General features: G+C 38.0%; 1 non-coding gene across 1 annotated transcript; it reads right to left on the bottom strand.

The window, feature by feature from the left end:
* Positions 1-19,170: 19,170 nt before the first annotated feature.
* Positions 19,171-19,278, bottom strand: LOC112731810 (small nucleolar RNA R71). The gene has a single exon (XR_003167568.1). It is a non-coding gene; the product is annotated as a small nucleolar RNA R71 (small nucleolar RNA).
* Positions 19,279-23,101: the final 3,823 nt, after the last annotated feature.

The following is a 23,101-nucleotide window of genomic DNA, read 5'->3' as shown; positions in this document are numbered from 1 at the left end:
GAATGCATTTTCCCAAAATCAAGCAACCTAAGTAATAAATGAATGAATGAACAAACAATGAAAGCATGTATATGACTTAGGTGCATTGTGTCTGTGAATTGAATGGAAAGAAACTGATTGTCGCCATTGTGCCTTAAAAGTTGAAAAATTTGTAAAAAATTGGCACAATGGGTACAAATCAGATTCAGAGTGAAAGCCTATGCATATTCATGTTTAGAAGATATGAAATCACCACATATACACAATTTGTTGTCCAAAGCAATGTTCGATTGAAAAACAAGGTTGCATTGCTCAAAAACTTGAAGGAACAAGTTGTTGTGTACATGGCTTTGATGTTAAACACACATGAATAAGCAGTTATTCAATTCACCAAATAAACATTATATTCACTGCTGCAAAAGCGCCAAACAGAATTGAAGATTGATACTATTCAAGCTAGTTTGGATTTAAAACAAAATGGTTCGGTAGTCAGCATATAATGCAGTGGATCAGCATCGGATGATATGCTCAGCAACAGATTGACATCAAGTAACAAAATTCTCAAGGTAATGTGAGTTCTGGTTGATGTTTCAACAAAAGCATGGTGCATAAGCCAAATCATCTCATGCAGCAGTTACATTTTTCAACAGAAAGTGTGCACAATTAGAAATTAACAATGCCAAATGGAAGGAAATTCAAAACTTATGCTGATCAGACATAGAAGTTGGATCAAAAATTCCGTTTAAGCAATTTACAAGCATAACATGTACAAAAATTCTGAGCAGCAATCACAGTTTTAATCTACATTGCAGCAAGCACAGTTCAATATCATCACAATCTAGACATAGCAACATTCAGAGTTCAGAAAATGATTCAAGTAATTAGCCAGCATTACATATTCATATTCAATCCAGAAAACTATAAATTATCTAACCTAAAACCTCCTAATCCACTAAAGCAAAATTAAAGACAGAAGTAAAAGGAAGCAGTAAAATAAAGCATCAAAGAAATGGAATAGAACCGAAATGAAACCTGGAAGCAGATAGAGAAGGAAGGGTGAAGGAAGGTTGGGCGAGATAGAGGAGGCGCAGCGGCACAAGGGTCCGCCACTGCTGGGCGCTACTCGTCGGAACTGAAGAGGCACGGCCCAGGGCTGAGTCACGACATGGTGGCAGAGACAGGAAAGAGAGAGAAAGGGGAAATGTAGAAGAGAGAGAGAGGAAGAAGGAAAGAAAGAGAGAAAGAGAGAGAGAAAGTATGTGGCGGCGATGGCGGCAATATGGTCGCCGCCGGTGGTGGTTGGTCGCAGAGGGAGAAAAGGGGTTGGGGTAAGGTAAGGAAATGAAGCGCGAGCCCCTGGTCTTTTCGAACTAACGTTCGAAAATTGACCTGTGCGGATGCACGAGGTCATGTGCGGACGCACACAGGGGAGAAAGAAGGAGGCATGCGCGCGCACAGAAGCGTGCGGGCGCTGCGGACAGAAGATGTAAAGCAGTTTGTGCGGGCGCACGAAGGTGTGCGGACGCACAGAAAAGGGAAAAGGGGTAGGGTGCGATCGCACAAGAGGTGCGGACGCTGCGAACAGAGGGGTTTGTTTATGCTGTGCGGGCGCACAAGGAGTGAGCGCTAAACATTAGCATATCCTCATGCTAAGCTTAAGAAAACTAAAAGAGTGAAGGGGAATGGTAAAGAGTATGAAATGCAGCCTATCTATGTGAATGCAACTACATGCAAAATGTTTCTACCTACTTGGTGAAAAGTAAATAAATCTTTCAAGAATAAATATGAACTGGTTTTCACTAATTTCAAATCATAAAAAGGAAGTACAAGTAAACTTTCAAGAAGAAGATAGCTCATGAAAGCCGGGAACAAGGAATCGAGCATCGAACCCTCATTGGAAGTGTATGCACTCTAATCGCTCAGGTGTTTAAGGTTCGATCTCTCAATTCTCTACTAATCTTGCTTTTTAAGGCTTGCTCTTCTTCTACCAATCAACACTAATTTGATGCAGAAATACACATATCAAGAGATTTTTTAAGGGTTGTAATGGGGTTAGGGTCAAGGTAGGATTGTATTTGGCCAAGTGGACTAACATCTGAATCCTTAATTAACTTAAACTTCTCACCTAACTTAAAACAATCCATGTAATCAAAATATAAAGCCTAACTACCCATTAATTATGTTTTCCACATATTCATGCATCCGAATTTGAGTACAACTCATATGCATTGCTTTCACCATTTACTTTGGGGCATTTTGTCCCCTTTTATTATTTGCTCTTTTTTTTTCTTTTCTTTTTCTCATTTTTTTTCCTTTTTTTTCTTTTTCTATTTTTCTCTTCTTAAATTTTTTTTCTTTCTTTTCTTTTTCAATGCATATGATTAAGATATTGAATGCATAAACATGTCCTCAACATTTTTCACATTTTCACACAAAGTCCAACATACTCAATTCCCAAACCAAACGTTTCCAAACCTACTTTTCCCACACTTAAATCATAAGCACTCTCACTTAGTCTAAGTTAACCAAGGATTCAAATTAAGGACATTATTATTTTTCGCTTAGAGTTAGTGATGAGCTAAAGTAAAGAACAACGGGGTAAAATAGGCTCAAAATTGGTTTGCAAAGGATAATGAAAGGGTAAGGCCATATGGATATGTAAGCTCAGTGAAACAAGGCCTCAATCATATAAGTGCATACATACATCAAACCATGGAAATATAGAATTAAGCAAGACAAAGATCACAATTTTAGAGAGAACAACACACACCAAAATAATAAAATATTGGTTGATAAGATGCAACCAATCAAGTAGGCTCAAAATCTCACTGGTTTTGTGTGTTCGAGCTCTAAACCATGTTCCAAAATAAAATTTCTTCAAACAAGTTTTATCAAAAAGTTTAATTAAAATTAGTGAAATACTCTAAAAAGTTTCTTGAAAAAGAAAATATTACTTCAACCAAGTAGTGGTTAAATGCTCAAAATCAAGCAAACATGCAATCAAACATGCAAATGCAACAACTAACTTCAAAGAAAATTAAACATTGGTGTTAAAATAGGAAATAACTAACCCATGGAGATCGGTATCGACCTCCCCACACTTAAAGATTGCACCGTCCTCGGTGCATGCTGAGATGTGCAAGTGGACGGGCAGTTATAACTGATGCTTTTTTCCAAGGATTGCAGATGGACTTATTTGTCTCCCCATTAAGAAGCTTTTCCTCTCCCTCCCTTCATGGTGACCATCCTGAAAGAAGAGAAAAAAGAAGAAAAGTAACCCAAAAACAAAGATAGGAAACAAATAAAATATGGTTGGGTTAATGCCAAATAATGAGGGTCTCATTTACATGGTAACTACAACATGTACGTGAGAAAGCTATAGAAGCACATGGCATATCAATGGTGCAAAATTTGCAACAATGAGGGGGAGTGTGTGGGTAATGCAAGGTAGTATAAGTACATATCAATACAAATAGAATGCAGGTATCATAAAAGAATAGCATTGACTTATGAATAAGAATACCCAATCAGAATAAAACAGGTTATGAAACACCAGAATAATTCAAGAAAAGATGCAACAGTTGAATAAGAAAATTTTAACACCAATGGAAAAAATAATAAATTTAGAAAAGAAAATAAAAATATGTATAAAATTAAAATACAGTGAATGAAAGTATGCAAATGTAACTAAGAAAATAGAATGAAAGAGAATAAGGATGAGAAGTTAAATAAACGAAGAAAAAGAAAGTAAGAAAGGAGGAAGAAAGAATTTTAGGATTTGGAGAAAGAAAAGATAAGATAGTTGGCGCTGAGATGGATAAGTTGTGCGGTGCAAGCGATGCGGACGCGTGGGTCACGCGTTCGCGTGGGTCACGCGTTCGCGTGGTTTGTGATAATTTCAGGTGACACGGACGCGTGGGTCACGCGATCGCATGACCTAATTTGTGCTATTGGCGCAAGTGCAGCCTCGCGTTCACGCAACTCTCTGTTTTAAATGCATTTTGCCAAAAATCTGGGTGACGCATTTACGTGATTGACGCGATCGCGTGAATGGCCATATTTTGAAAATGACGCGGACGCGTAGGGCACGCGTTCGCGTGGTAGGGTCTGTGCTTCTAGCAAGGTTCCATCCCCACTCCATCACAACTTTCTGCCATACACCCATTTATGTCGATTTTACAGGGCCACGCGTTCGCGTGGGTGACGCGGACGCGTGGGGAGGCTATTTCGCAAACGACGCAAACGTGTCGGCGATGTGGTCGCGTGGGCATATTTGTGCCTAAGGCATGCCTCCAGCCTCGCTTTCGCGTGACTTTCTGTTCAATTCTCTTTTTTCGCTTATTCTCCCTTGACGCGGATGCATCAGCGACGCGGTCGCGTGCTTTCCCTTTTTTTTATATGTGCAGAATGCAAATGCAAATGTGAATGCAGACTATATGCAGAAATTATGAGAAGAGTCATTAACAAAAATAAAAATAGAATAAAGTAAAATAAAACTAAGACTGAAACTGAACGATCATACCATGGTGGGTTGTCTCCCACCTAGTACTTTTAGTTAAAGTCCTTAAGTTGGACATTTAGTCAGCTCCTTGTCATGGTGGCTTGTGCTTGAACTCATCCAGGAATCTCCACCAATGTTTGTAATTCCAATGGCCTCCGGGATCCCAAACTAGGCGCAAAGAGCCTTCAATCAAGATTAAGCAAGTGACAAGGCCCCAAGAGTGTTGATTGCTAGAATGAATTCCGAGGTCCCAAACCTTGATTTTGCACCCGTCTTTGTGTTGATCATCATTGTTCCAATCTGGTGGCAAGCAATCTAAATTCTTACTGAAGTGTCCAAACGACTTCCTAGACCCATTCAATTGAGATTTGTTCCAACTTTTGTACTTCAATTTGGAGCATGCAACTATATTGAACCTTGCATGACAATTCCTATCACTAACCATCTCCCGCTTACTCTTATAGCTACAAAAAGCTCTAAGTTGCCCATCTGTCTCAAGCAAAGCATATTCAAGTGAGCTAATTAAGCTTAGAGATGAGAGATTTATCCACTTGAATGAATGGATGGATGGTGATGGTTTTGGGGGAGAGGTCTCCAGCAACTTTGGCAAGGTGATTTCCAGCTCCATTCCCTTGGCCTTTTCTTTGACAACTTCCACCTCTTTGCAAGTTTCTTCAATATCAACCTCTTCCTCTTGGTAGCTTTCTTCCAATTCGATCTCTCCTTCATTGTTCACCAAGGGCATGGGAGGTTGTGCTTCTTCTTCTTTAATCCCCATGTCAAGTCCAATGGGAGAGGATTCAATTGTAGATAAGAATTCATCAATGATTGAATCCATCTCTTGATCATCCCCTTCAAAGTCTTCAACCATGATATGCCTTGGAGGTTGTACACCCTCCTCAACATCAATTTCAAACTCCTTAGAAGGGGGTTCTGTGACTTGAGGTTCCCATGGACGTTCTGCATCTCCTAAGTCCTTGACCACTTCTTCCTCTTCAGCGATTACGGCTTCCTCTAATTGTTCCAATACAAAGTCATGCTGCTCACTGTCCACCGGAGTTTCTAGTATCTCCTTCATGCTACGTTCTTCATTAGATTGTCCACATGAAGCCATGGGAGTTCCTTGAGTGTCCGAACGTCGAGAAGGTAATCGATTGATCGCTTGCTCCAGTTGGTGAAGGGTTGCATGAAATTTTTCCACTGTTTCCTTGAGACGCTCTTGTGATTCTCGGGTCGATGGATATGGATATGGTGTATATTGAGGTGGTGGTTCTTGGGAGTAATTGGGTTAGAATTGGGGTGGCTCCATGTATGGTTCATACGGTGGTTGGTATGGTGGATATGGGTTAGGGTCATATGGAGGTGTTTGGTTGTAGGGGGCTTGTGAGTATGGTGGTTCAAAGGTATGTTAGGGAGGCGGTTCATAAGCATATGGTGGGCCTTGTTGGTAACTACAAGGGGGTCCACCATATTCGTCATCTTGGTATGCTCCTTGGAATGGCTCTTGACCATAGTAATTTGGTGGAGGTTGGTTGTCACGAAAGGATCCACCATAACTATTGTCTTGGTATGCATCACAGAATGGTTGTTGGTTATAGCGCACTGGAGGGGGTTGTTGCCAAGACGGTTGATCAAATCCTTGTGGCTCCTCCCATTTTTGATTCTTCCAACCTTGATGCCTATTTTCATTATAGTTTCCATTCCTTACAACAACATTGGAACCAAACTTAAAGCCAAAGGGGTGAGAATTCATAGTAGCTAAAGAAAATAAAAACAAAAACTAATAAAAAAACTAATGAAAATAAACTCCTAAAACTAGAAACACTGACAACAATATAAGATAAAGATTTGAAAAAAGTTTAAATTTTGAAAAGGTTTGATTTTAAAATTTTAAATTTAAATTTTTGAAATTTGAATTTTGAATTTTGGAATTTAAATATTTAACTTTGAAATTTGATTTTGAAATAAGATAAGATAAGATTTTGAAAAAGATATGATTTTTGAAAAAGATTTGAATTTTGAAATTTAAAACTAAGATAAGATAAGATAAAATTTTTAAAATAAAAATCTGATTTTTTTGTAATTTTCGAAAAAATCAATTAAAATAAAGAGAAAAGATATTTTTGAATTTAATGAGGAAAGAGAAAAATAATAAAATGACACCAAACTTAAAATTTTTAGATCAAAACGAAGAAAACAACCAAGAACAACTTAAAGGTCAAGATGAACACGAAGAACAACTTGAAGATCAAGAAAGAACAAGGAACATTATTTTCGAAAATTTTAATAACTAAATAAAAACCAATAACCTCTTAATTTACGAAAAAGCAAAAATAAAAACAAAAATAAAAACAAATAAACAAGCAAAAAGCAAATATTTACAATAACCAATAATAAGGCACACGTTTGTAATTTCCCAGCAACGGCGCCATTTTGACGATCGGACTTCTGTTGGTAAAGAATTTTTAAAAGAATAATCGCATTGTAAGTATATTTTCTAAACCAACAGAGAATCCTTTCGTACAAAAGTTTGGTTGTCACAAGTAACAAAACCCAATAAAATTTAGTACTGAAGTATTTAAACCTCAGGTCGTCTTCTCAAGGAATTGCAGGGAAGTATGATTTATTATTGGTTATGGAAAAGGTAGAATTTTGGGTTTTTGAAATAAGGAACAAGTAATTTAAATGACAAGAAAAATTAATTAATAATTAAGAAAACTCTTGGCAAGGTATGAGAACTGGAAATCCTATCCTAGTTATCCTTATCAGGTGTGATGAGAATTGGATTCTGCTCCCACTTAGTTAACCCTTACTAAATAAAGGAAAGTCAAGTGGACTAATTAATTTGATCCTCAAGTCCTAGTCAACTCCTGTGAAAAGACTAGCTTTAGAGCGATCCAAATCAATCAGCAATCTCAATTTCCAATCAACTGCTAAGTTTGATAACTCAAGTGTCACCAATTACTCAACCAAAAGCCAAAAGGGAAGAAATTCTACTTGAATGAAAATAATTTGGATTATTTAGAAGCATTAATAAATTAAAGAAAGCAATCATAAGTATGAAATACCTCAAATTATATTAAATAAAGATATCAATTCTAACATGGGAAAATTCATAAATCAAATTGGGAAAGTAAATAAATTAAGTGATAAAGTAAATAAAAGTAGAAGAGAAAATAAATTAAAGTACATTGAACCTGTGATTGAAGAGGCAATCCTAAAATAAGAGAAATCCTAATCCTAATTCCTAAGAGAGATGAGAGAGCCTCTCTCTCTCTCTAAAACTACATCTAAACCTAAAATTATGAATTATGAATGTTGTATGAATTGTTCAATGATGAATGAATGCATTCTCCTACTTTATAGCCTCTAATTTGTGTTTTCTGGGCACAGAACTGGGTCAAAAACAGCCCAGAAATTGCTGGATGCGAATTCAAATACGCTGATTTTCGCAGATGCGATGCGTCCACGTGATGCACGCATTCGCATCACTTATCCTCAGAGAAAATATGGCAAATTATATAACATTTCGAAGCCCCGAACGTTAGCTTTCCAACACAACTGAAACCGCATCATTTGGACCTTTGTAGCTCAAGTTATGACCGTTTGAGTGCAAAGAGGTCAGGCTGGACAGCTTTGCAATTCCTTCAACTTCTTGTATTCCTTCCACTTTTGCATGCTTCCTCTCCATCCTCTAAGCCATTCCTGCCCTGTAATCTCTAAAATCACTTAACACACATATCACGGAATCGAATGGTATAAAGGGAGGATTAAAATTAATAAATTTAAGGCCAAAGAAACATGTTTTCAATCATAGCACAAAATTAGGAAGGAAAACGTAAAACATGCGATTTCTATGAATAAGCGTGAGAATAATGGATGAAAAACCACTCAATTTAGCACAATATAAACCATAAAATAGTGGTTTATCAAGTGCTCGCACGTTTTTTTTTTTGAAAGTGCGGCCGCACCACAGTGTGCGGATGCATAGAAGGGAGAAAAAGGTGGTGTGCACACGCACAAAGCGTGCCTGTGCTGCAAACAGAGCAAGCTGTAGGGGGCGTGCGTGCGCACATTGCTGTGCAGGCGCACAGGTCTCTGTTCCTGCAACAAAAATTTTGGCTCTAAGGCATCAAACTTGATATCCCAAACAGGTTTTCAAGCCCCAAAACATCACAAAACTCCCAAAAACACCTTATTTTACCGAAAACTACTTAACAAACATCAAAATAAAACAACCAACCAAGCAACTAACCCATTATTCATGAAACAAAAGCTAAAAAAGAGAGGGTTAGAAAGATATTACCATGGTGGGGTATCTCCCACCTAGCACTTTGGTTTATAGTCCTAAGTTGGACTTGGTGAGGAGATCCTTGTTAGGGCGGCTTATGGTTCCACTCCTCCTTAAATCTCCAACCAAGTTTGCTATTGATTTGACCTCCGGGGTCTCAAATGAATTTCATCAAACTCTTAAGAGACTTCAAGCTAGCATCTAGGATCTTCAAGTATTGACTCTTGAAATTAATTGCCGGATCCCATACTTGAGTTCTTCTATCACCATTGCCAAGATTGTGCACTCCCCGGAATCCATTAAATTGACTCTTACACCAAAAGATAAATTATCTCCATGGATGAACTTCTCATTCCCTTGCCAATTAACATTCTCCTCTTCACCATCCATTACTCCAAGAAGGTTTCGAAGTTGATCATCCATTTCCAAAACGGCATATTGATGTGGGCCTAAGAAGCTTGTTAGAGAAGTCTTCACTTCTTGGCAAATGGAATCTTCCTTAACCTCTTTAGACTCTTCTTCATCATCACTCAAGTCAAAGATTGGAGGTTGTGTGAAATCCACATCAATATCTCCTTCCAAATCTAATGATAGAGGTTCATGAAGGTCATAGAAGGAATTACCCAAGTTGGACAAAAATCTTGAATGATGGAATCCTCTTGATTAATTCCGACCAATACTTCATTTATCTCCTTTTGCACTTCATGTTGTGACTCAACTTCTTCTTCTTGATTTTACGATTCTTCTTTCACTCCACACTTTTCACTTGGTTCCACGCATTCGTCCACCGAAATCTCTTGCTTGTGGTATGAACGCAATGAAGCTAAATGATCCAAAGCTTTTGCTAAGGTGGACATGACTTGCTCTTGCTTCTTCTGGAACTCTTGTTGTTCTTGAATGAGCATGAAAAGTACTTCTTGTATGGCTTGATCCATGTATGAAGATAAAGATTAAGGTGATGAAGGTTGACAATCAAACTCATGAGGGTAAGGGTTTTGTATGTAGTGAGGTAATGGTGTGTAAGATTGGTAATTATAAAGGTAAGTGTTTGGTTCCATTGGGGTGCATTGTGGTGATAGTGTGAAAAAGTCATTAAGAAAATATAAACAAAAACCTATTAACAAAAGCAAACAAACAAACAAAAAGTGCTATTTACACTATTAACATATTCACAACAACCAAAAGATATAACACCGTTTGCATTCCCCGGCAACGGCGCCAAATTTGATGAGTGAACAAAATCGTAGGCTAGGAATTTTATCTCAAAATAAGGTTGGCATTGTAAGTATAGTTCCAAGCCAATAAGTAATGCTCAAATCAAATAATAAATTCAAAACAAATTATCCGAGAGTAATGAAACCTCGGATCGTTCTCCCAAGGAATGCAAATGAAATGTTTTCTCTTTCGGTTGTGAGGGATAGGGAAAAGGGGATTTTCAAGGAAGAAATGAAAGATTAAAAGAACGTAAGCAATAAAAAAACTAAGGAATACTCAAAATTGTACTTTATGCAAGTAAAGGGGAGACAAGATCAAAACTTAGTGAAAATGCTATAAATGCAATGAAAAAGCCTTGACTTGGGAATGAGGATCCAAGGAATCCTATCATCGCCATAACCACAACTATGGTAATTATGATGAGTCAATCTCGCCTAGTCAACCCCAACCATCGAGGAGTAAGTCAAGCAAGCATAATTGACCTTAATCCATAAGTCCTAACCAACTTATCAAACTAGTTGAAAAAAGGCTAGCGTCAATGAAAACAAGAGTCAACTAACTACCCAAAAATTATCACTAAATGTCGGATATTATGACTCTAGTATCCTAGGAACTCAAACCACAAGCCAAGGTGGGAAAATCTACTCAGAATCTAAGGTTGACATTTTCACAAACACCTTGTGTGCATAAGAATAAAACATGGGAAATTGCAAAGTAAAATAGAAAACTATAACCAACTATCAACCAAACCAAACACAAACAAGCAATCAAACGTAATGGAATCATGAAAGGTAAAATTCATTAGTCAAAACTTCAAGTAACACAAAATTGCAATATGAACAAAGTAACTTGAACCAAAAGGAGATGGAAGTAAAAGTGCTTGAATTAAAGAGGAAATTGAGAGTACTTACAATTGAAGAAGTAAAATCAAAGATCAAACTTGCTATAAAATGCTACAATAGAAATTGATAAACCCTAAGAAAGCAAAGCTACACTACTCCTACTCCTACTCCTATGGAAGCTTCCTAATACTAAGAAAAACTAAACTAAAACCTAATGCCTTCAAATGTGTTGATATCCCCTTTATATAGCCTTCCATTTCAGCCTTCCATCCTTCCAAAATGGCCCAAAAGGCCTCATAAAAAGCAAGTCACGTGTTTCATTAATGAAATCACGTGTTGGGACCTGTGCGGATGCACAGACGTGTGCGTCCGCACACGCAGCTAGAAATTCTCCTGTGCGTACGCACAGGCACTCGTGCGCACGCACACGTTGCTGTGTGTGCTTTCTTTGTTTTCTTCATGTTTTCTCCCTTGTACATGATTTCCTCTACTTTTGCCCATCCATTCTTGCCTTCAAGGTCTGAAATCACTCACAAACCATATCACGGCATCGAATGGCACAAAGGTGGGATTAAATTGCTCTATTAAAGCACAAAATCGCATGTTTGTACATTTAGGATCAAACTAGGGATTAAACACAAAAGTATGCTATTTTGGTGCTTAAGTGTGAGTTCATGTGTTAGAATCCATCCAATTTGAGTCAAAGTATACCATCAAATATGGACTCATCAGGGCCCCAGAAGTGGAGTTTTACACTAAAAGACTGTTTTACCCTTCTTATGTACTCCTTAGTCATTAGTCTAGTATTTATTTGAGAACTTTTACACTTTTCAGAGCTTCTTCCACCACTTTACACGTTTACATTGTACTTTCTATCAGTATGAGTTTTTAAACCTCCTAAGTTGAGGGGAGGAGCTCTGCTGAGTTTTATGGATTAATAAAGTATTTCTGTTTTATCTTCAATCCGTGTTTGATTCTCTATTCTAAGATGTATCTTCGTTCTTCATCATTGTGAATGCCTTGAACTGGCAAAAGGTTATCTCATTCTATATGGGTTCAAAGTGAGTCTTTCATCGAACAATGATGAACCACTAGCTTGATTATACATCTCTTAGACGGCTAAACCACGACTTCGTTGGGGACTTCTCGAGACACCAGCTCAGTCGAGGTATGGTAATATTAGAGTCTTTATGGTAAAGGCTAGAACCAAAGACGTAGCATTCTCTGATCCGGAAGATTCGACCTTGTTTATAGCATTTTGAGTAGGATCATGAAGGGGAATGGACTGCAGGAGCTTCACCCTCAATCAGACTGGATCCGTACTAACCCTGAGGTTCAGATCTGGAGGAGCATTGGCGACCTCTCAAGAAAGGCGTTGATCACATACAGCCTGCCATAGAAGGAATCATTCACAGTTGGAGGAGATAGTAAAACTGAATTGATCCAGAAGAACAAAGAATCTCCAAGCCTTAACTATCTCCTTAACATTTTTTTCACCATCAATTGAGTAACATTTTCTTTATTTTAATTTTATGCGCTTTAAACAACCAACCAACTTTTCTATCCGCTTGACTAAGATCTATAGGATAACCATAGCTTGCTTCAAATCACAATCCTCATGGGATCGACCCTGACTCACTCAGGTATTACTTGGACGACCCAGTGCACTTGCTGGTTCAGTTGTGTGAAGTTTAATTCCGCGCACCACGGACATCTTCGTACGCGGATGTGCGTCTCTACCAAGCTTTCTCGCGTACGTGGCACATGCATGCATATGTGGGATAGGCCAAAAACTTAAGGATGCGTATGTGGCCCCATGACAGGATACGCGGGCGATCATAAATGACTTGCCAGCTTGCGTACGCGACACATGAGTGCGTACACGGAATGGTCCAATTTTTGAGTGTGCGTACGCATACAAGGGCGTGCGTGTGCACAGAGCCTGTTGCCGAAAAATACTTTTTTCTTCATTTTTCATGGGTTCTCTAGCCTTCCAAATTTCTTTATCTACTATTTAATATTGCTAACCAGTAATTAGGCTTTAAGACTAATAGAGATGGGTTAGTGAACAAAATTGGTAATTCATGTATGAATTTAGAAGACAGAGACTTAGGTTTCTGGGGTACTGAGGATGGATTAGTTGAGTGGGATGGCGGGGTAATGTAATAATGATTAATGTGATGAGTTGTGGAATTATGAATAGATGGTGGTTGAGACGAGTTTAGGACTCGGAGTTGAAAAATGACTTTACTGAGTACTAAAAATGATTTCTGAAAACCACTGATATATTATTTTATGTTGAGACTGTTGAGTCGTTATGTGTCTCGGGCAAGGGCTGTGGCAGTCTCCCGCTTGTCGAGGTCGCGGTGCCGGTGTAAGGACGGTGGTTAATCCTGCTTACATAACCTTCTCTGCTGCATGAAGTGTGCAGGGCACTATATCTCTCGCGTGGCAAATTTTCTGCTACATGAGTGTGCATGGCACTATATCTCTGGCATGGCAGAAAGGCTACATCTGGGAGGATGTGCCAGGTTGGCATTTATAGACCGACAAGTGATATCACGAGCCAATAGGAAAGGCATTCATCATATGCATCTTCTACCTGTTTGTTTGCTTTGCTTAATTTCTGTTATGCCTAAATGAACCACATGTTTACTTGCTAATTGTTCGACTTGTTGTACATGTACTTTACTTTTGCTTTACTTGTCTCTATTACTTGTGTTTTCTGCTGAGATTGAGGAGGTTTGGTAGGCGGTGGCGATGGGATCGCATGAAAGTTAGGCTGGCGAAGGCTGTGGGACAGCGGTGCTATGTTAGTTAGAAATTCCTTAAGTTAGAATATCCTGTTTACGGTTTAAGTTAATTATTTGTTTTAAGCTTGAATATTCTGTATCGATGTGAAGTTCTAGTATTACCTCTGGCATCCTGGAATCTTATATCTTACATTACTGGGGACAGTTACCATGCTGAGAACCTTCGGTTCTCATACCATATTCTGTTGTTATTGTTGTTGTTATTGTTGTTGTTGTTGTTGTTGTTTTTCAGATATAGGTCGCAACCCACCTCAGTGAGTTTGCAGATATGGTGACAGAGCGGAGGATCTTATGCACTCTCTTGTATTTTAATTATTTGTTGTAGTACTTTCTCTCACCTTTTTATTTTAGACTTTATTGCCTTAGAGGCTTTATTTGAGAGATAAGTTGTATAAGCTGTCTTAAACTTCAAAAACCCTTTTGTATTTCAGTTTGACTAGCCGGCCTAAACTCCACAGGCTATGACTAGTCCTCTTTTTGGTATATCATACTCATATATATATATATATATATATATATATATATATATATATATATAATTTAGTTATTACCTTGTGTATCCTAGAGCTATCTACAAAGTTTTATATATATATACATATTATGTCTTGTTATGTCCATGCCTACGCATTTTAGTTATTGTGTGTGAATGTTTTGCGTCTCATATTTCCGTTTTATGCGACTTTGAGCTTTACTCCTTCACCGGGCTTCTAGTTATATAAATTCTTGGATATATATTATATATTGTAAGCTTTAGAACTGTCGTGGCACTTTGTTATCCTTTGCTTTACGGCTAGAGGTAAGGCTTGGGATAACGGGGTGTTACACCTATGATGCAATGAGCATGGAGAAAACATTGATAAACCGAAACACCGAGCATGGAGAAGTAGAGTTTATAGATAGGAATTTATCAATGTAAAAAATGGAAAGAAAAAGAATTTCTACTGGACACAACACATTACTAATTGCTTTATTTTTATGAAAGATCTAAGTATAACAGTTTTGACCACTAACATGAATTCAAGTATACTGAGAGTTGAAGAACTTGTCAAGAAACTTTCTTGAACTTTGCTGAATCTATCAACCTCTTCCTCCTCCTTGAAGAAGTAAGTTTATTTAAGCAGAGAAAAAGAAAAAGTCAAGGTAATTCGAAGCATTGTGAAAAACCTAGCAGTAAATTGATTGAATAGAAGCATTCTCAGCCAACTCCAATACCTATAATAACTATGAATCTAATGTTAAGTTCCCTAAATTGAGATTCTACCAACAATAATCAAATTTAAAGCCCTAAAATTGATATCATTTAGTGATTAAAGCACAGGCTGGCGAATACACAATAACAATAAAATATCGGAGTGATTTAATAGGATCATAATTAATTGAACAATAATTTCTCATCAAAGAAGAAAAAATTTCATTACCAGAATTTCTCATTAACTTCAGCCATAACAAAGCTAAGTAAAGCAAGGAGCCTATTGATGAGCGGATAATTTATACGCTTTTTGGCATTGTTTTTAGTATGTTTTTAGTAGGATCTAGTTACTTTTAGGGATGTTTTTATTAGTTTTTATGTTAAATTCACATTTCTGGACTTTACTATGAGTTTGTGTGTTTTTCTGTGATTTCAGGTATTTTCTGGCTGAAATTGAGGGACTTGAGCAAAAATCAGATTCAGAGGTAGAAGAAGGACTGCTGATGCTGTTGGATTCTGACCTCCCTGCACTCAAAGTGGATTTTCTGGAGTTACAGAACTCAAAATGGTGCACTTTTAATTGCGTTGGAAAGTAGACATCCAGGGCTTTCCAGCAATATGTAATAGTCCATACTTTGGCCGAGTTTAGATGATGCAAAAGGGCGTTGAACGCCAGTTCTACGCTGCAGTCTAGAATTAAACGCCAGAAACACGTCACGAACCAGAGTTGAACGCCAAAAACACGTTACAACTTGGCGTTCAACTCCAGAAGAAGCCTCTGCACGTGTAAACTTCAAGCTCAGCCCAAGCACACACCAAGTGGGCCCCGGAAGTGGATTTATGCATCAATTACTTATTTTTGTAAACCCTAGTAACTAGTTTAGTATAAATAGAACTTTTTACTAGTCTTTTAGACATCCTATGATTTTTAGTTCATCTTTGAATCATATTGATCACGTTTGGGGGCTGGCCATTCGGCCATGCCTGGACCTTCATCACTTATATATTTTCAACGGTAGAGTTTCTGCACTCCATATATTAAGGTGTGGAGCTCTGCTGTTCCTCACGAATTAATGCAAAGTACTACTGTTTCTCTATTCAATTCAACTTATTCCGCTTATAAGATATTCATTCGCACTTCAATATGAATGTGATGAATGTGACAATCATCATCATTCCCCTACGAATGCGTGCCTGACAACCACTTCCATTCCACCTTAGATTGAATGAATATCTCTTGGATCTCTTAATCAGAATCTTCGTGGTATAAGCTAGATTGATGGCGGCATTCATGAGAGTCCGGAAAGTCTAAACCTTGTCTGTGGTATTCCGAGTAGGATTCAGGGATTGAATGACTGTGACGAACTTCAAACTCGCGAGTGCTGGGCGTAGTGACAGACGCAAAAGGATAGTAAATCCTATTCTAGTATGATCGAGAACCTCCAGATGATTAGCCATGCCGTGACAGAGCATTTGGACCATTTTCACAGAGAGGATGGGATGTAGCCATTGACAACGGTGATGCCCTTACAGAAAGCTTGCCATGGAAAGGAGTAAGACTGATTGGATGAAGACAGCGGGAAAGCAGAGATTCAGAGGAACGAAAGCATCTCTATACGCTTATCTGAAATTCTCACCAATGAATTACATAAGTATTTCTATCTTTATTTTCTGTTTATTTATTATTATTATTCGAAAACTCCATAACCATTTGATATCCACCTGACTGAGATTAACAAGATGACCATAGCTTGCTTCAAGCCGACAATCTTCGTGGGATCGACCCTTACTCACGTAAGGTTTTATTACTTGGATGACCCAGTGCACTTGTTGGTTAGTTGTGCGAAGTTGTGAAGTTATGTTTGGACCATGGTATTGTGCACCAGTTATTGGCGCCATTGCCAGGGAGAGAACGAACAACAAATTTTACAACCTCAGAGTAACAATTTCGCATACCAAGTTTTTGGCGCCGTTGCCGGGGATTGTTCGAGTTTGGACAACTGACGGTTCATCCTGTTGCTCAGATTAGGTAATTTTCTTCTCATTTTGTTTTCAAAAAGTTTTCAAAAACTTTTCAAAAATATTTCCTTCTTTTTCGTTTTTCCCAATTAATATTTGAAAAAAAAAATTTTTAATTATTCTATGACTTCAAAACATTCAAGAATGAATTCTAGAGTTTCATGGTAACATGTTGAATCCTATCTGGCTATAAAGCCATATCCAAACTGCTTTGGGATTGGTCTTCAACTAATCACCACAATGCATGTAATTCCATCCTAAAGCTGACTGGCTATTAAGCCATGTCCAACCCTTTGATTGGAGCTTTGGGCTAATATTGAAAGATTCCTGGAATTCTTCTTAAAGATTTTGGATTTCTTATTTTCTTTTTCCATATGTTTTTCGAAAAAAATTAAAAGAAAATACAAAAAAATCATAAAATCATGAAAACCAAAAATATTTTGTGTTTCTTGTTTGAGTCTTGAGTCAAATTTTAAGTTTGGTGTCAATTGTATACTCATCTTGCATTTTTCGAAAATTGCATTCATGCATTGCATTCATCATGATCTTCAAGTTGTTCTTGATAAACCTTCTTGATTGATCTTTATATTATATTGTTTTGTGTTGTATGGTGTTTTTTATATGCATTCTTGCATCCATATTGTCTAAGCATTAAAAATTTCTAAGTTTGGTGTCTTGCATGTTTTTCTTTTCTTAAAAATTTTTCAAAAATAAGTTCTTGGTGTTCATCTTGACATTCAAAGTGTTCTTGGTGTTCATCTTGACATTCATAGTATTCTTGCATGCATTCATTGTTTTGATCTAAAATTCTCATGCATTGAGTCTTTTTCATGTTTTTCTCTCTCATCATTAAAAATTCAAAAATCAAAAAAATATCTTTCCTTTTTTCTCTCATAAATTTTGAAAATTTGGATTGACTTTTTCAAAAATTTTTAAAATTCAATTGTTTCTTATGAGTCAAATCAAATTTTCAATTTAAAAATCTTATCTTTTTCAAAATCTTTTTCAAAAATCATATCTTTTTCATTTTTCTTATTTATTTTCGAAAATTTTAAAATTATTTTTTAAAAATCTTTTTCTTAATTTTACATCATATTTTTGAAAATATCATCAACAATTAATGTTTTGATTCAAAAATTTCAAGTTTGTTACTTACTTGTTAAGAAAGATTCAAACTTTAAGTTCTAGAATCATATCTTGTGATTTCTTGTGAATCAAGTCATTAATTGTGATTTTAAAAAATCAAATCTTTTTCAAAACTAATTTCAATCACATCTTTTCAAAAATATCTTTTTATCTTATCTTTTTCAAATATCTTTTCTAACTTCTTAACTTCTTATCTTTTAAAAATTGATTTTCAAAATTTGTTTCAACTAACTAATTGACTTTTTGTTTGTTTCTTATCTTTTTCAAAACCACCTAACTACTCTTCCCTCTCTAATTTTCGAAAATACCTCCCTCTTTTTCAAAAAATTCTTTTTAATTAATTAATTATTTTAATTTTTAATTTTAATTTTAATTTTATCTTAATTTTCGAAAATCATTAACTCTTTTTCAAAAATTAATTTTCGAAAACTTCTATCTCTCATCTTCTTCTATTTATTTAATTACTTACTAACACCTCTCTTCATCTCATATCTCTGCTCTCCTCACCCTTGTGTTTGGATTCTCCTCCCTTCTCTTTCCTTACATTACATTCTTTTCTTCTTCTACTCACACAAAGGAATCTCTATACTGTGACATAGAGGATTCCATATTTTCTTTGTTATTCCCTTCTTTGTCATATGAGCAGGAGCAAGGACAAGAACATTCTTGTTGAAGCAGATCCTGAACCTGAAAGGACTCTGAAAAGGAAACTAAGAGAAGCTAAAATACAACAATCCAGAGATAACCTTACAGGAATTTTCGAACAGGAAGAGGAGATGGCAGCCGAAAATAATAATAATAATGCAAGGAGGATGCTTGGTGACTTTACTGCACCTAATTCCAATTTACATGGAAGAAGCATCTCAATTCCTGCCATTGGAGCAAACAATTTTGAGCTGAAACCTCAATTAGTTTCTCTGATACAACAAAACTGCAAGTTTCATGGACTTCCATCTGAAGATCCTTTTCAGTTCTTAACTGAATTCTTGCAGATCTGTGATACTGTTAAGACTAATGGAGTAGATCCTGAAGTCTACAGGCTCATGCTTTTTCCGTTTGCTGTAAGAGACAGAGCTAGAATATGGTTGGATTCTCAACCTAAAGATAGCCTGAACTCTTGGGATAAGCTGGTCAAGGCTTTCTTAGCCAAGTTCTTTCCTCCTCAAAAGCTGAGTAAGCTTAGAGTGGATGTTCAAACCTTCAGACAGAAAGAAGGTGAATCCCTCTATGAAGCTTGGGAGAGATACAAGGAACTGACCAAAAAGTGTCCTTCTGACATGCTTTCAGAATGAACCATCCTGGATGTATTCTATGATGGTCTGTCTGAATTAGCTAAGATGTCATTGGATACTTCTGCAGGTGGATCCATTCACCTAAAGAAAATGCCTGCAGAAGCTCAAGAACTCATTGACATGATTGCTAATAACCAGTTCATGTATACTTCTGAGAGGAATCCTGTGAGTAATGGGACGCCTCAGAAGAAGGGAGTTCTTGAAATTGATACTCTGAATGCCATATTGGCTCAGAACAAAATATTGACTCAGCAAGTCAATATGATTTCTCAGAGTCTGAATGGAATGCAAGCTACATCCAATAGTACTCAAGAGGCATCTTCTGAAGAAGAAGCTTATGATCCTGAAAACCTTGCAATAGCAGAGGTGAATTACATGGGTGAACCATATGGAAACACCTATAATCCCTCATGGAGAAATCACCCAAATCTCTCATGGAAGGATCAACAAAAGCCTCAACAAGGCTTTAATAATGGTGGAAGAAACAGGTTTAGCAATAGCAAGCCTTTTCCATCATCCACTCAGCAACAGACAGAAAACTTTGAACAAAATACCTCTAATTTAGCAAACTTAGTCTTTGATCTATCTAAGGCCACTGTGAGTTTCATGAATGAAACAAGGTCTTCCATTAGAAATTTGGAAGCACAAGTGGGCCAGCTGAATAAAAGAATCTCTGAAACCCCTCCTAGTATTCTCCCAAGCAATACAGAAGAGAATCCAAAAGGAGAGTGGAAGGCCATTGAATTAATTACCATGGCCGAACCTGTAAGGGAGTTTGAGGACGTAAATCCCAGTGAGAAAGACCTCCTGGGACGTCCAGTGATCAATAAGGAGTTTCCCTCTGAGGAACCAAAGGAATCTGAGACTCATCTAGAGACCATAGAGATTCCATTGAACCTCCTTATGCCATTCATGAGCTCTGATGAGTATTCTTCTTCTGAAGAGAATGAGGATGTTACTGAAGAGCAAGTTGCCAAGTTCCTTGGTGCAATCATGAAGCTGAATGCCAATTTATTTGGTAAAGAGACTTGGGGAGATGAACTTCCCCTGTTCACCAATGAACTAAATGCATTGGATCAACTGAGATTGCCTCAGAAGAAACAGGATCCTGGAAAGTTCTTAATACCTTGCACCATAGGCACCATGACCTTTGAGAAGGCTCTATGTGACCTTGGGTCAGGGATAAACCTCATGCCACTCTCTGTAATGGAGAAACTGGGAATCTTTGAGGTACAAACTGCTAAAATCTCATTAGAGATGGCAGACAATTCCAGAAAACAGGCTTATGGACAAGTAAAGGATATGTTAGTAAAGGTTGAAGGCCTTTATATCCCTGCTGATTTCATAATCCTAGATACTGGAAAGGATGATGATGAATCCATCATCCTTGGAAGACCCTTCCTAGCCACAGCAAGAGCTGTGATTGATGTTAACAGAGGTGAACTAGTCCTTCAATTGAATGAGGACTCCCTTGAGTTTAAACTCAAGGACATCCTTCTGTAGACATGGAAAAGAGGCATAGTAAGCTTCTCTCAAAACAGAGTCAACCAGAGCCCCCACAGTCAAACTCTAAGTTTGGTGTTGAACTCCCATATCCAAACTCTAAGTTTGGTGTTGGGAAGTCTCAACAATGCTCTGAACATCTGTGAGGCTCCATGAGAGCCCACTGTCAAGCTATTGACATTAAAGAAGCGCTTGTTGGGAGGCAACCCAATTTTTATTTATCTAATTTTATTTTTATTTTATTGTTCTTTCATGTTTTATTAGGTTCATGATCATGTGGAGTCACAAAATAAATAGAAAAATTAAAAAACAGAATAAAAAATAGCAGAAGAAAAATCACACCCTGGAGGAAGGACTTACTGGCGTTTAAACGCCAGTAAGGAGCATCTGGCTGGCGTTCAACGCCAGAACAGAGCATGGATCTGGTGTTGAACGCCCAAAACAAGCAGCATCCTGGCGTTCAGACGCCAGGAATGCACATTGAGGAAAGCTGGCGCTGAACGCCAGAAATATGCTGCATCTGGGCCCTGAACGCCCAAAACAAGCATCAATTCGGCATTTAAACGCCAGAGTTGCATGCAAAGGCATTTTACATGCCTAATTAGTGCAGGGATGCAAATCTTTGATACCTCAGAATCTGTGGACCCCACAGGATCAACTCAGCATCTGTGGACCCCACAGGATCCCCACCTACCTCCACTCACTCTCTTCCCTCTTCTCAATGTTCATCCTCTCTTCCCAATAAACACTCTTCCCCAAAACTCTTCACCAATCACCTCAATCTCTCTTCCCTATCACTACTTCACCACTCACATCCATCCACTCTTCCCCATAAACCTACCTCATAAACTCCACCTACCTTCAAAATTCAAAATCAATTTTCCACCCACACCCACCCTATATGGCCGAAACTAAACCCCCCTCCCCTCCCTATATAAAGCCCTCCATTGTTCCTCATTTTTACACAACACAACCCTCTCTTCTCTATCTTGGCCGAATACACCTCTCCCTCCTCTCCTCCGTATTTTCTTCTTCTTTTTGATCTATTCTTTCTTCTCTTACTCGAGGGCGAGCAATATTCTAAGTTTGGTGTGGTAAAAGCATAAGCTTTTTGTTTTTCCATTACCATTGATGGCACCTAAGACTGGAGAATCCTCTAGAAAAGGAAAAGGGAAGACAAAAGCTTCCACCTCCGAGTCATGGGAGATGGAAAGATTCATCTCCAAAGCCCATCAAGACCACTTCTATGATGTTGTGGCCAAGAAGAAGGTGATCCCCGAGGTCCCTTTCAAGCTCAAGAGAAATGAGTATCCGGAGATCCGACATGAAATCCAAAGAAGAGGTTGGGAAGTTCTAACAAACCCCATCCAACAAGTCGGCATCCTAATGGTTCAAGAGTTCTATGCCAATGCATGGATCACTAAGAACCATGATCAAAGTAAGAACCCGAATCCAAAGAATTATCTCACCATGGTTCGGGGGAAATACTTAGATTTTAGTCCAGAAAATGTGAGGTTGGCGTTTGACTTGCCTATGATGCAAGGAGATGCACGCCCCTACACTAGAAGGGTTAACTTTGATCAAAGGTTGGACCAAGTCCTCATGGACATATGTGTGGAAGGAGCTCAATGGAAGATTGACTCAAAAGGCAAACCGGTTCAACTTAGAAGACTGGACCTTAAGCCTGTGGCTAGAGGATGGTTGGAGTTCATCCAACGCTCCATCATTCCCACGAGCAACCGATCTGAAGTTACTGTGGATCGGGCCATCATGATCCATAGCATCATGATTGGAGAGGAAGTAGAAGTTCATGAAGTCATCTCCCTTGAACTCTACAAAATAGCCAAAAAGCCCTCCCCCTTGGCAAGGCTAGCTTTCCCTCATCTTATTTGCCATCTATGTTACTCAGTTGGAGCTTTCATAGAAGGAGACATTCCCATTGAGGAAGAGAAGCCCATCACTAAGAAAAGGATGGAGCAAACAAGAGAGCCCACTCATGGAGCTCAAGAAACGCATGAGGAAGCTCACCATCAAGAAATCCATGAGATACCTCAAGGGATGCACTTTCCTCCACAGAATTTTTGGGAGCAAATCAACACCTCTCTAGGAGAATTAAGTTCCAACATGGGACAATTAAGGGTGGAACATCAAGAGCACTCCATCATCCTTCATAAAATTAGAGAAGATCAAAAAGCAATGAGGGAGGAGCAACAAAGACAGGGAAGAGACATAGAAGAGCTCAAGGATATCATTGGTTCCTCAAGGAGAAAACGCCACCATCACTAAGGTGGACTCATTCCTTGTTCTTACA

Source organism: Arachis hypogaea, chromosome 12, assembly GCF_003086295.3.
Source record: "Arachis hypogaea cultivar Tifrunner chromosome 12, arahy.Tifrunner.gnm2.J5K5, whole genome shotgun sequence".
Taxonomy (NCBI): domain Eukaryota; kingdom Viridiplantae; phylum Streptophyta; class Magnoliopsida; order Fabales; family Fabaceae; genus Arachis; species Arachis hypogaea.
The sequence above is the reverse complement of the archived record's forward strand: the minus strand, read 5'-3'. Positions and strand labels throughout refer to the sequence as shown.